At 37.4% G+C, this 19,970-nt stretch overlaps 1 protein-coding gene across 2 annotated transcripts in view; it reads right to left on the bottom strand.

Moving 5' to 3' along the window:
• zgc:171482 (zinc finger protein) overlaps positions 1-19,970 on the bottom strand; it is a 323,915-nt gene that overhangs the window by 242,584 nt on the left and 61,361 nt on the right. The window lies entirely within an intron of this gene.

Genomic DNA, 19,970 nt, shown 5'->3' with positions numbered 1-19,970 from the left:
TTCCACTTCCACTTCAGCCAAGAGGAGTTGCGTCGTAACTCAGATAAACTCACAATAGCTAAGGTCAATTTCTTTTTCTTTAGCAAACTGTCAAGACTGTGACTGTGGTGGGGTTTGTTTTCCCGAGGAGTGAACATATTTAATTTTACTCATAAAAAGGAACAAACAAAAGGCGCACACAAGGCGGAGAACAAACTTGGCTATGAAAACAAAACAAATTCTATAATGTAAATTATGGACATGAAAACAAAACTTTAAATCTATGGCATGAATAACGATAACTTACTTAGAAAGGAACAGGATCATCAGCATGGATATCATGGGTTTGAAGAAGGTGATACAGGGTGTGTAGGAGGTGATGTCGCCAGGCTGACTACCTGGCAACTACAGGTTTAAATAATGCTGTGGTGATTAGTAAAAACAGGTGCGTGACTCAAAATGTGAAACAGGTGAAACTAATGGTTACTATGGTGACAAAACTCATTATATAACGTAAACTGTGGACATGAAAACAAAACTTTGAATCTATGGCATGAATAACGATAACTTACTTAGAAAGGAACAGGATCATTAGCATGGATATCATGGCTTTGTAGAATGTGATACAGGGTGTGTAGGAGGTGATGTCGCCAGGCTGACTACCTGGCAACTACAGGTTTAAATAATGCTGTGGTGATTAGTAAAAACAGGTGCGTGACTCAAAATGTGAAACAGGTGAAACTAATGGTTACTATGGTGACAAAACTCATTCTATAACGTGAACTATGGACATGAAAACAAAACTTTGAATCTATGGCATGAATAACGATAACTTACTTAGAAAGGAACAGGATCATTAGCATGGATATCATGGCTTTGTAGAAGGTGATACAGGGTGTGTAGGAGGTGATGTCGCCAGGCTGACTACCTGGCAACTACAGGTTTAAATAATGCTGTGGTGATTAGTAAAAACAGGTGCGTGACTCAAAATGGGAAACGGGTGAAGCTAATGGTTACCATGGTGAAAAAACTAATTCTATAACGTAAGCTATGGACATCAAAACAAAACTTTAAATATATGGCATGAATAACGATAACTTACTTAGAAAGGAACAGGATCATTAGCATGGATATCATGGCTTTGTAGAAGGTGATACAGGGTGTGTAGGAGGTGATGTCGCCAGGCTAACTACCTGGCAACTACAGGTTTGAATAATGCTGTGGTGATTAGTAAAAACAGGTGCGTGACTCAAAATGGGAAACGGGTGAAAATAATGGTTACTATGGTGACAAAACTAATTCTATGGACATGAAATCAAAACTTTAAATCTATGGCATGAATAACGATAACTTACTTAGAAAGGAACAGGATCATCAGCATGGATATCATGGGTTTGAAGAAGGTGATACAGGGTGTGTAGGAGGTGATGTCGCCAGGCTGACTACCTGGCAACTACAGGTTTAAATAATGCTGTGGTGATCAGTAAAAACAGGTGCGTGACTCAAAATGGGAAACAGGTGAAACTAATGGTTGCTATGGTGACAAAACTCATTCTATAACGTAAACTATGGACATGAAAACAAAACTTTGAATCTATGGCATGGATAACAATAACTTACTTAGAAAGGAACAGGATCATTAGCTTGGATATCATGGGTTTGAAGAAGGTGATACAGGGTGTGTGGGAGGTGATGTCGCCAGGCTGACTACCTGGCAACTACAGGTTTAAATAATGCTGTGGTGATTAGTAAAAACAGGTGCGTGACTCAAAATGGGAAACGGGTGAAACTAATGGTTACTATGGTGACAAAACTAATTCTATGGACATGAAAACAAAACTTTAAATCTATGGCATGAATAACGATAACTTACTTAGAAAGGAACAGGATCATCAGCATGGAGATCATGGCTTTGTAGAAGGTGATACAGGGTGTGTATGAGGTGATGTCGCCAGGCTGACTACCTGGCAACTACAGGTTTAAATAATAATGTGGTGATTAGCAAAAACAGGTGCGTGACTCAAAATGTGAAACGGGTGAAACTAATGGTTACTATGGTGACAAAACTCATTCTATAACGTAAACTATGGACATGAAAACAAAACTTTAAATCTATGGCATGAATAACGATAACTTACTTAGAAAGGAACAGGATCATCAGCATGGATATCATGGGTTTGAAGAAGGTGATACAGGGTGTGTAGGAGGTGATGTCGCCAGGCTGACTACCTGGCAACTACAGGTTTAAATAATGCTGTGGTGATTAGTAAAAACAGGTGCGTGATTCAAAATGTGAAACAGGTGAAACTAATGGTTACTATTGTGACAAAACTCATTCTATAGCGTAAACTATGGACATGAAAACAAAACTTTAAATCTATGGCATGAATAACGATAACTTACTTAGAAAGGAACAGGATCATCAGCATGGATAACAGGGGTTTGTAAAAGGTAATATAGGGTGTGTAAGAGGTGATGTCGCCAGGCTGACTACCTGGCAACTACAGGTTTAAATAATGCTGTGGTGATTAGTAAAAACAGGTGCGTGACTCAAAATGTGAAACAGGTGAAACTATTTGTTACTATGGTGAAAAAACTAATTCTATAATGTAAACTATGGACATGAAAACAAAACTTTAAATCTATGGCATGGATAACGATAACTTACTTAGAAAGGAACAGGATCATTAGCATTGATATCATGGCTTTGTAGAAGGTGATACAGGATGTGTAGGAGGTGATGTCGCCAGGCTGACTACCTGGCAACTACAGGTTTAAATAATGCTGTGGTGATTAGTAAAAACAGATGCGTAACTCAAAATGTGAAACAGGTGAAACTAATGGTTACTATTGTGACAAAACTCATTCTATAACATAAACTATGGACATGAAAACACAACTTTAAATCTATGGCATGAATAACAATAACGTACTTAAAAAGGAACAGGATCATCAGCATGGATATCATGGGTTTGAAGAAGGTGATACAGGGTGTGTAGGAGGTGATGTCGCCAGGCTGACTACCTGGCAACTACAGGTTTAAATAATGCTGTGGTGATTAGTAAAAACAGATGCGTGACTCAAAATGTGAAACAGGTGAAACTAATGGTTACCATGGTGACAAAACTCATTCTATAACGTAAACTATGAACATGAAAACAAAACTTTGAATCTATGGCATGAATAACGATAACTTACTTAGAAAGGAACAGGATCATCAGCATGGATATCATGGGTTTGAAGAAGGTGATACAGGGTGTGTAGGAGGGGATGTCGCCAGGCTGACTACCAGGTTTAAATAATGCTGTGGTGATTAGTAAAAACAAGTGCGTGACTCAAAATGTGAAACAGGCGAAACTAATGGTTTCTATGGTGACAAAACAGGAGTGAAAAAGCAGGAACTGAGTGTCCAAAAACCAAACAGAACATGACTTAAACAAAAACATGATCACAGACATGACCACAAACTCTTTGATATTCAATCAGCATCGGTTGCTTCTCAGTCCTGGACGATCCATTAACCATCAATTCCACTCAAATGACAACAACTAATGGATGAATATGCCCGTCCCAAATCCCTGAACTGTGTTCGTGTGTGCGTTTCCGTGCGCGGAAGGAACGCCAGCCCTTTTCAAGAGCATGGCATCCCCGCTCACCCCTCCAGGGCCGGGTAAATTATGCCAGTTGGTTAATCAGATTCTCCCCCACTTGCACTTCACCACCTCGTGAGAGACCGACAAGCGCCACAGCAAAATGGACTACTTCTAGGTGGCTCACAGCTCTTCCACGTTACGCACGCACTAATGAACCGCTTTTATTTATTATTTTTTTTCCTCCAATTTGCCTCGTGCCACATGTCAAGTTGCATTCTCTCACTGCGCCTTGCAAAAGTGTGAGGCGGAAACACACGAGTGTGTTCGTGCACTTTTTTTTTTTTGTGACAATCAGCATCTTCTCAGGACGTTTTGTCTGAAGAAGCAACACGGGCAAAAAAAAACGGCGTTTGAATAGGATTTTTCGGTTTCACTTTTACTTTTTCTGTAGTGACTCAAAGCACTTTACAATATCTAAGTTACATTTTTAAACCAGTTGGGGTGGCACTGGGAGCGAGTGGGTAAAGTGTCTTGCTCAAGGACACAACGGCAGTGACTAGGACGGCAGAAGCGGGGATCGAACCTGGAACCCTTAAGTTGCCGCCACCAACTGAGCTATACCACCCCGTAAAAGGTTTTGTCCATAATGCATAGTTGTTTTCTCAGGATTGCAGCCGCCGGAAAATAATTCATGATGACGTCCAAAATGGTGACAAACATACATATACACATACATGTACATATACATTCACTGTACAAACATATATATACACATACTGTACATATACATTGACTTAAAAAACATACGTATACACATACATGTACATATACATTCACTGTACAAACATACGTATACACATACTGTACATATGTATTGACTAAACAAACATACATATACACATACATGTACATATACATTCACTGTACAAACATATATATATATATATATATATATATATATATATATATATACACATACATGTACATATACATTCACTGTACAAACATACATATACACATACATGTATATATACATTCACTGTACAAACATACATTATACATACATGTACATATACATTCACTGTACAAACATACATATACACATACATCTATATATACATTCACTGTGCAAACATACATAAACACATACATATACATTCACTGTACAAACATACATATATACATATAAGTACATTTGTGGGTTCTTCCGAGGATGTTTTAGTCGTAATGATTTGTGCAGTCCTTTGAGACATTTGTGATTTGGGGCTATATGAATAAACATTGATTGATTAATTGATATACATTCACTGTACACACACACATATACACATACATGTACATATACATTCACTGTACAAACATACATATACACATTATGTACATATGCATTGACTGAAAAAACACACGTATACACATACATGTACATATACATTCACTGTACAAACATACATATACACATCCATGTACATGTACATTCACTGTACAAAGATACGCATACACATACTGTACATATATTGACTTAAAAAACATACATATACACATACATGTACATATACATTCACTGTAAAAACATATATATATATATATACATACGTGTACAAATACATTCACTGTACAAACATACATATATACATATAAGTACATATACATTCACTGTAGAAACATACATATACACATACATGTATATATACATTCACTGTACAAACATACATTATACACATACATATACATTCACTGTACAAACATACATATATACATATAAGCACATATACATGCACTGTACAAACATACATATACACATACATGTATATATACATTCACTGTACAAACATACATTATACATACATGTACATATACATTCACTGTACAAACATACATATACACATACATCTATATATACATTCACTGTGCAAACATACATAAACACATACATATACATTCACTGTACAAACATACATATATACATATAAGTACATTTGTGGGTTCTTCCGAGGATGTTTTAGTCGTAATGATTTGTGCAGTCCTTTGAGACATTTGTGATTTGGGGCTATATGAATAAACATTGATTGATTAATTGATATACATTCACTGTACAAACACACATATACACATACATGTACATATACATTCACTGTACAAACATACATATACACATTATGTACATATGCATTGACTGAAAAAACACACGTATACACATACATGTACATATACATTCACTGTACAAACATACATATACACATCCATGTACATGTACATTCACTGTACAAAGATACGCATACACATACTGTACATATATTGACTTAAAAAACATACATATACACATACATGTACATATACATTCACTGTAAAAACATATATATATATATACATACGTGTACAAATACATTCACTGTACAAACATACATATATACATATAAGTACATATACATTCACTGTAGAAACATACATATACACATACATGTATATATACATTCACTGTACAAACATACATTATACACATACATATACATTCACTGTACAAACATACATATATACATATAAGCACATATACATGCACTGTACAAACATACATATACACATACATGTATATATACATTCACTGTACAAACATACATATATACATACATGTACATATACATTCACTGTACAAACATACATATACATATACAAGTACATATACATATATTCATTCGTACATATAAACACCTTTCATCAAACATATATTAACGTTGTTGCCCAGGGAAACTGGGTAACACATGGCACACTGACAAATCTTAACCTATTGTTACTATAACAATCTACAAGGTTAATATAGCTGGCTTCTCTTTCTTCCCCTCCATTGATTAGAGTTAGAGTTAAAGTTAAAGTACCACTGATCGTCACACACACACACTTGGTGTGGCGAAATTATTCTCTGCATTTGACCCATCACCCTTCTGCAACCCATGGGAGGTGAGGGGAGCAGTGGGCCGCAGCAGTGACCGCGCCCGGAAATAATTTTTGGTGATTTAACCCCCAATTTCAACCCTTGATAACGCTGCTTTCTTTTGTATTTCAAGTTATAATGACATATATGTAGGAGCCTAAATTATGTTTTGTCGTAACTTGGAATTTGGAACAGTAAACTGCATGGGTTGTTTTCCCGAAATGCAAAGGAAGGTGACGGGACATGGCGTGAAGGTAAATACATGATTTAATATATCTATAAAAAAAAAAGGCGCGCACAAGGCGGAGAACAAACTTGGCTAAGAAACAAAAACTACCACAAGAGCAAAACTATGCACATGAAACAAAAAACCTGCTAAACGTGACGTGAATAAACAAAATATACTTGGACAGAAAAGAGCAGAGCAGCATGAACTATGACATGGCATGAAGCAGAGTGATACCTAACCAAAGTGAACCGAGCATGAAACAAACAGTGACGCTAGAACGACCAACTGAAAAACCAGTCTTAAATAGATACGTCATGATTGACAACAGGTGCGTGAGTCTCATGAGGACAGGTGAAAACGAATGGGTCGCCATGGTGACAAAACAAGGGAGTGAAAAAACAGGAGCTAATGGAGTCTTGAAGTAACAGAACCTAACTAAACAAAACATGATCACAAGACATGACATGTTTAAGTTAATTTACATTTTATGGAAGGTGCTTCATGTTTATTCAGCCAAAATGGGACTATTTAATTTATTTGCAAAATTTATATATTGCATGCTTAGAAAAATTATAAGGTACATTTTATGTTTAATTATTACATTTGTCTTAATAATTTGATGGCGTACAATTTTATACTGCTTTAATACAGTGAAGATTGTGTAACAGTTTAATTGCATGTATGGCGGAAGGATCTGGGTGGTAATATGGTTTGGATGCAATGTATTATGGGTAATGGTGGATTCGAGCGACACAGTTACTTACTCTTTCTTGTAACAAACTCGCTATATTTTGCCATTCATTGGTTCCCACTTTGTTATTGTTCTACAAACCCCGTTTCCATATAGGTTGGGAAACTGTGTTAGATGTAAATATAAACGGAATATTTGCAAATCATTTCCAACCCATATTCAGTTGAATATGCTACAAAGACAACATAATTGATGTTCAACCTGATAAACATTTTTTTTTTGTGCAAATAATCATTAGTTTTAGATTTTGATGCCAGCAACACGTGACAAAGAAGTTGGGATAGGTGGCAAAAAATACTGATAAAGTTGAGGAACGCTCATCAAACACTTATTTGGAACATCCCACAGGTGTGCAGGCTAATTGGGAACAGGTGGGTGCCATGATTGGGTATAAAAACAGCCTCCCAAAAAATGCTCAGTCTTTCACAAGAAAGGATGGGGCGAGGTACACCCCTTTGTCCACAACTGCGTGAGCAAATAGTCAAACAGTTTAAGAACGTTTCTCAAAGTACAATTGCAATAAATTTAGGGATTAAGGTCCATAATATCATCAAAAGGTTCAGAGAATCAGGAGAAATCACTCCACGTAAGCAGCATGGCCGGAAACCAACGTTGAATGACTGTGATCTTCGATCCCTCAGACGGCACTGTATCAAAAACCGACATCAATCTCCAAAGGATATCACCACATGGGCTCAGGAACACTTCAGAAAACCACTGTCACTATATACAGTTTTTTGCTACATCTGTAAGTGCAAGTTAAAGCTCTACTATGCAAAGCGAAAGCCATTTATCAACAACATCCAGAAACGCCGCCGGCTTTTCTGGGCTAAAAATCATCAAAGATGGACGGATGCAAAGTGGAAAAGTGACAGGCAAGTTCATTTGTTTTTTGTACGAGCCACTGTATATAAAAAAACTAAATGTTTTTCATACGTTTTCCTCTGTTTCTGCATACCGTCTTGTTTACCATCCACATTGAACTGAAGTAACAAGTCTGTTTGCCTGTGTATCGTTCCATGGACCTTAGGGCGCAAACAAAGAGTTCCACGCAACGCTGACTCAGCCGTGTTGTGTTATTAATATGTTGCTTAACCGCGCATTTAATATGAAACGTGCCACAGCATCAGAAAAAGTAGAATTTTCTTTTTTTGTCCATCCAGCCATCCATTTTCTACCACTTGTCCATCTTGTAGTTGGAGTTGAAAGATTTTTACATGCTTGCTTGGAGAGCTTTTCCTCCTGTCACTCACGCACAAGAGGTGACTAAGACTTGTGGGAAAAAAGTGTTTGAAAGGGTGACAGCAAGTTGGCACAACTAAAGAAGAGTTGGGCCAGTTCTTGTTTTCTTATGTGGGTTTATTGTTAGGCAGTTTCATTAACGTCCTCCCAGCACGATTTTAACAACACACAACAACAGCAGTCCTTTTTCGTCTACCGTAAAGCAGTTCGTCTGCCGTAAACAGCAATGTTGTGAGACTCTTAAACAGGACAATACTGCCATCTGCTGTACATGCATATGGTTAGAAAAACAAGGATGGACAATTCAACCCTTAACTCAACAATGAGTAGATGAGTGTGTAAATGTGTAAATAAATGTCAAGAGGAGTGGTCAAAAAATCAACCAGAAACTTGTGGATGGCTACCAAAAATGCCTTATTGTAGTGAAACCTGCCAAGGGACATGTAACCAAATATTAACATTGCTGTATGTATACTTTTGACCCAGCAGATTTGGTCACATTTTCAGTAGACCCATAATAAATCCATAAAATAACCAAATTCATGAATGTGTCACGATGGGGGAGGGGGGGGGGGGGGGGGGGGGGGGGGGGGTCGCAGCTTGCTTCGGGGTCGTTCTCCCAGGAAAGCAGACGGACTGCTCGGGACATGTCGTTTAGGTAAAAACATGATTTAATTTTAACTAAAAAAAAGATACAAACAAAAAGCGCTCACAGCAGAGGCACAACTTGGCTAAGGAACAAAACTAACACATAAACAGACTATGAACAAAAATCGAACAACACTTACTATGGCTTGACAAGAGTAGCATGGACTTTGGCATGACAAAAACTGGCACGGACAGAGCAAGAAAAGAACACAATGACGCCAGGCCGACCAACAGAAAATGACAGGCTTAAATAGTGATGTGGTGATTGAAAACAGGTCAGGTGCGTGAGCCGTGAGGACAGGTGAACTGATTTGCAACCATGGCAACAAAACAAGGGAGTGAAAAAAAACTAGAACTTCAATATATACCTTGATGGTGCAGAAAAAAGACCGTATATTTTTTTAACCGATTTCCGAACTCTAAATGTGTGAATTTTGGCGAATTAAACGCCTTTCTATTATTTGCTATCGGAGCGATGACGTCAAAACGTGACGTCACCTAGGTAGTCAACGACATTTTCTCAAACACATTACACGCAGTAAGTCAAATCAGCTCTGTTATTTTCCGTTTTTCGACTGTTTTCCGGTACCTTGGAGACATCATGCCTCGTCGGTGTGTTGTCGGAGGGTGTAACAACACGAACAGGGACGGATTCATGTTGATTTACATAGAATGTGAATTGATTAGCATGGCATGCTAATTGATGCTAACATGCTATTTAGGCTAGCTGTTTGTACATACTGCATCGTTAAGCCTCATGCAGATGCATTTCCAACGATAAAGTCAACGAAATCACAAAGGTGAGTCCTGTTGATGTTATTGACTTATGCGCTAATCAGACATATTTGGTCGCGGCATGACTGCCAGGTAATCGATGCTAACATGCTATTTAGGCTAGCTGTTTGTACATACTGCATCGTTATGCCTCCTGCAGATGCATTTCCAACAATAAAGTCAACGAAATCACAAAGATGAGTTCTGTTGATGTTATTGACTTATGTGCTAATCAGACATATTTGGTCGCAGCATGACTGCCAGGTAATCGATGCTAACATGCTATTTAGGCTAGCTGTATGTACATATTGCATCGTTATGCCTCATGCAGATGCATTTTCAACGATAAAGTCAACGAAATCACAAAGGCTAGTTTTGTTGATGTTATTGACTTATGTGCTAATCAGACATATATGGTCGCGGAATGACTGCCAGCTAATTGATGCTAACATGCTATTTAGGCCAGCTGTTTGTACATATTGCATCGTTATGCCCCATGCAGATGCATTTCTAACGATAAAGTCAACGAAATCACAAAGGTGAGTTTTGTTGATGTTATTGACTTATGTGCTAATCAGGCATATATGGTCGCGGAATGACTGCCAGCTAATTGATGCTAACATGCTATTTAGGCTAGCTGTTTGTACATATTGCATCGTTATGCCTCATGCAGATGCATTTCCAACAATAAAGTCAACAAAATCACAAAGATGAGTTCTGTTGATGTTATTGACTTATGTGCTAATCAGACATGTATGGTCGCGGCATGACTGCCAGCTAATCAATGCTAACATGCTATTTAGGCTAGCTTTTTGTACATATTGCATCGTTATGCCTCATGCAGATGCATTTCCAACAATAAAGTCAACGAAATCACAAAGGTGAGTTCTGTTGATGTTATAGACTTATGTGCTAATCAGACATATTTGGTCGCGGCATGACTGCCAGGTAATCGATGCTAACATGCTATTTAGGCTAGCTGTTTGTACATACTGCATCGTTATGCCTCATGCAGATGCATTTCCAACAATAAAGTCAACGAAATCACAAAGGTGAGCTCTCTTGATGTTATTGACTTATGTACTAATCAGACATATTTGGTCCCGGCATGACTGCCAGGTAATCGATGCTAACATGCTATTTAGGTTAGCTGTTTGTACATATTGCATCGTTATGCCTCATGCAGATGCATTTCCAACAATAAAGTCAACGAAATCACAAAGGTGAGTTCTGTTGATGTTATAGACTTATGTGCTAATCAGACATGTATGGTCGCGGCATGACTGCCAGCTAATCAATGCTAACATGCTATTTAGGCTAGCTTTTTGTACATATTGCATCGTTATGCCTCATGCAGATGCATTTCCAACAATAAAGTCAACGAAATCACAAAGGTGAGTTCTGTTGATGTTATAGACTTATGTGCTAATCAGACATATTTGGTCGCGGCATGACTGCCAGGTAATCGATGCTAACATGCTATTTAGGCTAGCTGTTTGTACATACTGCATCGTTATGCCTCATGCAGATGCATTTCCAACAATAAAGTCAACGAAATCACAAAGGTGAGCTCTCTTGATGTTATTGACTTATGTACTAATCAGACATATTTGGTCCCGGCATGACTGCCAGGTAATCGATGCTAACATGCTATTTAGGTTAGCTGTTTGTACATATTGCATCGTTATGCCTCAGCAGATGCATTTCCAACGATAAAGTCAACGAAATCACAAAGGTGAGTTTTGTTGATGTTATTGACTTATGTGCTAATCAGACATATATGGTCGCGGCATGACTGCCAGCTAATCGATGCTAACATGCTATTTAGGCTAGCTGTTTGTACATACTGCATCGTTACGCCTCATGCAGATGCATTTCCAACGATAAAGTCAACGAAATCACAAAGGTGAGTTTTGTTGATGTTATTGACGTATGTGCTAATCAGACATATTTGGTCGCAGCATGACTGCCAGGTAATCGATGCTAACATGCTATTTAGGCTAGCTGTTTGTACATACTGCATCGTTATGCCTCATGCAGATGCATTTCCAACAATAAAGTCAACGAAATCACAAAGGTGAGTTTTGTTGATGTTATTGACTTATGTGCTAATCAGACATATTTGGTCGCGGAATTACTGCCAGCTAATTGATGCTAACATGCTATTTAGGCTAGCTGTTTGTACATATTGCATCGTTATGCCTCATGCAGATGCATTTCCAACGATAAAGTCAACGAAATCACAAAGGTGAGTTTTGTTGATGTTATTGACTTATGTGCTAATCAGACATATTTGGTTGCGGCATGACTGCCAGGTAATCGATGCTAACATGCCATTTAGGCTAGCTTTTTGTACATATTGCATCGTTATGCCTCATGCAGATGCATTTCAACAATAAAGTCAACGAAATCACAAAGGTGAGTCTGTTGATGTTATTGACTTATGTGCTAATCAGACATATTTGGTCGCAGCATGACTGCCAGGTAATCGATGCTAACATACTATTTAGGCTAGCTGTTTGTACATATTGCATCATTATGCCTCATGCAGATGCATTTCCAACAATAAAGTCAACGAAATCACAAAGGTGAGTTCTGTTGATGTTATTGACTTATGTGCTAATCAGACATATTTGGTCGCGGCATGACTGCCAGGTAATCGATGCTAACATGCTATTTAGGCTAGCTGTTTGTACATACTGCATCGTTATGCCTCATGCAGATGCATTTCCAACAATAAAGTCAACGAAATCACAAAGGTGAGCTCTCTTGATGTTATTGACTTATGTACTAATCAGACATATTTGGTCCCGGCATGACTGCCAGGTAATCGATGCTAACATGCTATTTAGGTTAGCTGTTTGTACATATTGCATCGTTATGCCTCAGCAGATGCATTTCCAACGATAAAGTCAACGAAATCACAAAGGTGAGTTTTGTTGATGTTATTGACTTATGTGCTAATCAGACATATATGGTCGCGGCATGACTGCCAGCTAATCGATGCTAACATGCTATTTAGGCTAGCTGTTTGTACATACTGCATCGTTACGCCTCATGCAGATGCATTTCCAACGATAAAGTCAACGAAATCACAAAGGTGAGTTTTGTTGATGTTATTGACGTATGTGCTAATCAGACATATTTGGTCGCAGCATGACTGCCAGGTAATCGATGCTAACATGCTATTTAGGCTAGCTGTTTGTACATACTGCATCGTTATGCCTCATGCAGATGCATTTCCAACAATAAAGTCAACGAAATCACAAAGGTGAGTTTTGTTGATGTTATTGACTTATGTGCTAATCAGACATATTTGGTCGCGGAATTACTGCCAGCTAATTGATGCTAACATGCTATTTAGGCTAGCTGTTTGTACATATTGCATCGTTATGCCTCATGCAGATGCATTTCCAACGATAAAGTCAACGAAATCACAAAGGTGAGTTTTGTTGATGTTATTGACTTATGTGCTAATCAGACATATTTGGTTGCGGCATGACTGCCAGGTAATCGATGCTAACATGCCATTTAGGCTAGCTTTTTGTACATATTGCATCGTTATGCCTCATGCAGATGCATTTCCAACAATAAAGTCAACGAAATCACAAAGGTGAGTTCTGTTGATGTTATTGACTTATGTGCTAATCAGACATATTTGGTCGCAGCATGACTGCCAGGTAATCGATGCTAACATACTATTTAGGCTAGCTGTTTGTACATATTGCATCATTATGCCTCATGCAGATGCATTTCCAACAATAAAGTCAACGAAATCACAAAGGTGAGTTCTGTTGATGTTATTGACTTATGTGCTAATCAGACATATTTGGTCACGGCATGACTGCCAGGTAATCGATGCTAACATGCTATTTAGGCTAGCTGTTTGTACATACTGCATCGTTATGCCTCATGCAGATGCATTTCCAACAATAAAGTCAACGAAATCACAAAGGTGAGTTTTGTTGATGTTATTGACTTATGTGCTAATCAGACATATTTGGTCGCGGAATTACTGCCAGCTAATTGATGCTAACATGCTATTTAGGCTAGCTGTTTGTACATATTGCATCGTTATGCCTCATGCAGATGCATTTCCAACGATAAAGTCAACGAAATCACAAAGGTGAGTTTTGTTGATGTTATTGACTTATGTGCTAATCAGACATATTTGGTTGCGGCATGACTGCCAGGTAATCGATGCTAACATGCCATTTAGGCTAGCTTTTTGTACATATTGCATCGTTATGCCTCATGCAGATGCATTTCCAACAATAAAGTCAACGAAATCACAAAGGTGAGTTCTGTTGATGTTATTGACTTATGTGCTAATCAGACATATTTGGTCGCAGCATGACTGCCAGGTAATCGATGCTAACATACTATTTAGGCTAGCTGTTTGTACATATTGCATCATTATGCCTCATGCAGATGCATTTCCAACAATAAAGTCAACGAAATCACAAAGGTGAGTTCTGTTGATGTTATTGACTTATGTGCTAATCAGACATATTTGGTCACGGCATGACTGCCAGGTAATCGATGCTAACATGCTATTTAGGCTAGCTGTTTGTACATACTGCATCGTTATGCCTCATGCAGATGCATTTCCAACGATAGTCAACGAAATCACAAAGGTGAGTTTTGTTGATGTTATTGACTTATGTACTAATCAGACATATTTGGTCGCGGCATGACTGCCAGCTAATCGATGCTAACATGCTATTTAGGCTAACAGTATGTACATTTGTAGCTGTATTTGTATCCAGCATTTCCCTCCACCCACATTTAATGCCAAACAAACACTTACCAATCAACAGATTTAAGTTGCTCCATCGTTTGGTCTGCACATTTTACCGGCGATGCTAAGGCAGACATGGCCGAATAGCGTCAATAGCTATTCGCTCAATAGCTTCAGTTTCTTCTTCAATTTCGTTTTCGCTATCCGCCTCCATACTCCAACCATCCGTTTCAACACATGCGTAATCTGTTGAATCGCTTAAGCCGCTGAAATCCGAGTCTGAATCCGAGCTAATATCTTGCTGTGGTGTCCGTATTGGCATCACTGGATGACGTCACAGGAAAATGCACGGTGGCTTCGCAGATAGCGAAAATCAGGGATTTTAAAGCCTTTTTTCGGGATTTCCGGGATGGGTAAAATTTTGAAAAAAACTTCGAGAGATAAAATAAGCCACTGGCAACTGATATTTATTGGTTTTAACCCTTCTGAAATGGTGATAATGTTCCCCTTTAAGTTATTTACAAGTGTATGTAAACTTTGGACAAGGACTGTACGCAGTTTATACATTTAAAGTCTCATCAAGTCAGTCAGACACAATTTTATAGTACGTCTGTGTGGAAAAATCTCTCACACACACTTTGATGCTGTGACCTGAAGTACAGTTCAGGTTTAACGGCTTAACACGATTATTCTGCCGACACCGGTCCGCAGACACGGAGACCTTGGCCCCGCTTCGACAAGTCGAGGCTGAAGAAAGCAACATTTTTTTTTTTGGGACAATAAAAGAGATGACTGCTCTTGAGGATATAAATAAACTCAATTGTCTGATGCTGTGGTACTTCATTACGTGTCCCAATGAATGATATTTAGGGATTGTATGAGTGTGTGTGTGTGTGTGTGTGGTATAGAAGCTTTTATTGTGACAGGCAGCCAAGAGCAGTGAAAAAGGCCATAAAGTCCTATCACACTGCCGCAGACACGCAGACTCGACGCTGCTCCCAAAGCGGAGCGTTCTTGCGATATATGTGCAATCCACTATTAAATATACATACACCCCCCCGCTACCCCGAAAGGGACAAGCGGTAGAAAATGAATGCATGGCTGGATTAACCCTTAACAGTTTGTTAGTTGGATGACGAAACATAACATAATCAAGTCTTCAGTTGATTTAAAATTAAAGTTAAAAAACCACTGATTGTCAAACAAACACACACACACTAAGTGTGGTGAAATTACCTTCTACATTTGACCAATCCTGGAAGGTGAGGGGAGCAGTGAGCAGCGATTAACCCTTAACAGTTTGTTAGTTGGATGACGAAACATAACAAAATCAAGTCTTCAGTTGATTTAAAATTAAAGTTAAAAAAAACACTGATTGTCAAACAAACACACACACACTAAGTGTGGTGAAATTACCTTCTACATTTGACCAATCCTGGAAGGTGAGGGGAGCAGTGAGCAGCAGCGGTGGCCCGCGCTCGGGAATCAATTTGTTGAGTTAAAGGCCTACTGAAATGAGATTTTCTCATTTAAACGGGGATAGCAGGTCCATTCTGTGTGTCATACTTCATCATTTTGCCGTATTTTTGCTGAAAGGATTTAGTAGACCAACTGATCTCAGCCATTGAGCAGCCTTACAAAATTCTTCCTTATTGGGGGAACGTTTCACATGCAACAGTGTAGGGTGTACCGGTAATAGTAGAGTATTGCGGTACTAATGAATAAAAAAAATGGTACTATACTCTGTTTGAAAAGGAACCGGTTTCCTGGCATGACGGCGCATTAGCACGTCATGACATTGCTGGTTATAGGAGCGGAGGAGCATGTTCGGCATTGCACAATCACGGAGTACTTACAAGCAGACACAGTGTGTGGACAGAAAAGGGAGAACGGATGCATTTTGGCCTAAAAACTAAAGATAAAGATAAAGTTATGACACTGAAACGCACTCAGGAAGAGGTGCTTTAAGACATGGCTAGCTAGCTAGCGGCGAACGTCCAGCCGCAGTCGGCAGTGTTTTAGCTACTTCTAAATCACTAATCCTCGCCTCCATGGCGACAAATATAGTAAGTTTCTTATAAGCATCATCCCTGTAGGACGAGGAATAGCTAAACATGCTTCACTACACACCGTAGGAGGATACAATAGCTAACTGCTAACAGCCATGCCATGGATCCATCTATGCCTAACATCCACTGTAATGATACCAAGTACAATAGTGTATCTAGTCGATACTACTATGATTACATATTTTTTTCTTTTTTTAATCTATATTATGTTTATAAAATCATGAAATATGTCCCTGGACACAGGAGGACTTTGAATATGACCAATGTATGATCCTGTAACTACTTGATATTGGATCGATACCGAAATGCGTGGTATCATCAAAAACTAATGTAAACCATCCAAACAACAGAAGAATAAGTGATTATTAAATTTTTACAGAAATGTAGATAGAACATGTTAAAAGAGAACGAAAGCAGATATTAACAGTAAATAAACACGTTGATTAATAATCAATTTTTACAGCTTGTCATTTATAATGTTGACAAAATAATAGAATGAAAAATGACACAATATGTTTCTGCATAAGTCAGCAGACTAAATTAGGAGCCTTTGTTTGCTTACTTACCAATAAAAGACAAGTTGTCTTGTATGTTCACTATTTTATTTAAGGACAAAATTGTAATAAGAAACATATGTTTAATGTACCCTAAGATTATTTTTTTTTAAATAAAGCCAATAATACCATTTTTTGTGGTCCCTTTTTATTTAGAAAAGTATCGAAAAGTACCAAAATGTATTTCAATACATTTTTCAAAATATTGGTATCGAGACAACACTAATGTGTGTGTGTGTGTGTGTGTGTGTATATCCATCCATCCATTTTCTACCGCTTATTCCCTTTCGGGGTCGCGGGGGGCGCTGGCGCCTATCTCAGCTACAATCGGGCGGAAGGCAGGGTACACCCTGGACAAGACGCCACCTCTTCGCAGTGTATGTATATATATATATATATATATATATATATATATATATATAAACATTATGATTTGTACAATTTCAGAATGTGCTTGTTCTATGTTTAAATAAGTAAACAAACTGAAGTTATCTTTATTTTTAAGTTATCGTGCTGTGATTTTACCAGGACAAAGTTGTTTATAAATGACCCCCCAAAAAAAAGCTTCAAATGTACATACTTTATGTTGCATGCATGCAAGAAAATATAAAATAACCAAAAACAAAGATAGAGTGCTATTAACCGCAACATGTAAATGTAAAAAAAACCCCAACAACATTATGATTTGTACAATTTCAGAATGTACTTGTTCTATTTTTAAACAAAGTAAACAATCTGAAGTTGTCTTTATTTTTAAGTTATGGTGCCGTGATTTTACCAGGACAAAGCTGGTTAAAACTGACCAAAAAACCCCCAAAACCTTCAAATGTGCATACTTTATGTTGCATGCTAGCTAGAAAATATAAATAACAACATTTAGATATAGAATACTATTAACTGCAACACGTAAGTTTAAAAAAAACAACAGAAAAACATTAGGATTTGTACATATTCAGAATGTACCTGTTCTATTTTTAAACAAAGAAAATAATCTGAAGTTGTCTTTATTTTTAAGTTATCGTGCCGTGATTTTACCAGGACAAAGCTGCTTAAAACTGACCAAAAAACCCCCAAAACCTTCAAATATGCATACTTTATGTTGCATGCTAGCTAGAAAATATAAATAACAACATATAGATATAGAATACTATTAACTGCAACACGTAAATTTAAAAAAAACAACAGAAAAACATTATGATTTGTACAATTTCAGAATGTAATTGTTCTATTTTTAAACAAAGAAAACAAACTGAAGTTGTCTTTATTTCGAAGTTATCGTGCCGTGATTTTACCAGGACAAAGCTGCTTAAAACTGACCAAAAACCCCCCAAAACCTTCAAATGTGCATACTTTATGTTGCATGCTAGCTAGAAAATATACATAACAACATATAAATATAGAATACTATTAACTGCAACACGTAAGTTTAAAAAAAACAACAGAAAAACATTATGATTTGTACAATTTCAGAATGTACCTGTTCTATTTTTAAACAAAGAAAACAAACTGAAGTTGTCTTTATTTCGAAGTTATCGTGCCGTGATTTTGCCAGGACAAAGCTGGTTAAAAATGACCCCAATAAAGCCTCAAATGTGCATACCTTTTGTTGCATGCATGCAAGAAAATATAAAATAACCAGAAACAAAGATAGAGTGCTATTAACCGCAACATGTAAATGTAAAAAAAACCCCAACAACATTATGATTTGTACAATTTCAGAATGTGCTTGTTCTATCTTTAAACAAAGTAAACAATCTGAAGTTGTCTTTATTTTTAAGTTATCGTGCCGTGATTTTACCAGGACAAAGCTGCTTAAAACTGACCAAAAAACCCCCAAAACCTTCAAATATGCATACTTTATGTTGCATGCTAGCTAGAAAATATAAATAACAACATATAGATATAGAATACTATTAACTGCAACACGTAAGTTTAAAAAAAAATAACATTATGATTTGTACAATTTCAGAATGTACCTGTTCTATTTTTAAACAAAGAAAACAAACTGAAGTTGTCTTTATTTTCAAGTTATCGTGCCGTGATTTTACCAGGACAAAGCTGCTTAAAACTGACCCCAATAAAGCCTCAAATGTGCATACCTTATGTTGCATGCATGCAAGAAAATATAAAATAACCAAAAACAAAGATAGAGTGCTATTAACCGCAACATGTAAATGTAAAAAAAAAAAAAAATCCAACATTATGATTTGTGTGCATACTTTATGTTGCATGCATGCAAGACAATATAAACAACATATAAAGATAGAATACTATTAACTGCAACAAGTAAGTTTAAAAAAAAATAACATTATGATTTGTACAATTTCAGAATGTACCTGTTCTATTTTTAAACAAAGAAAACAAACTGAAGCTGTCTTTATTTCGAAGTTATCGTGCCGTGATTTTACCAGGACAAAGCTGGTTAAAAATGACCCACCCCAAAAAAAGCCTCAAAAGTGCATAC

This window comes from Nerophis ophidion, linkage group LG09 (genome assembly GCF_033978795.1).
Source record: "Nerophis ophidion isolate RoL-2023_Sa linkage group LG09, RoL_Noph_v1.0, whole genome shotgun sequence".
Taxonomy (NCBI): domain Eukaryota; kingdom Metazoa; phylum Chordata; class Actinopteri; order Syngnathiformes; family Syngnathidae; genus Nerophis; species Nerophis ophidion.
This window is presented reverse-complemented; position numbering and strand designations above follow the sequence as displayed.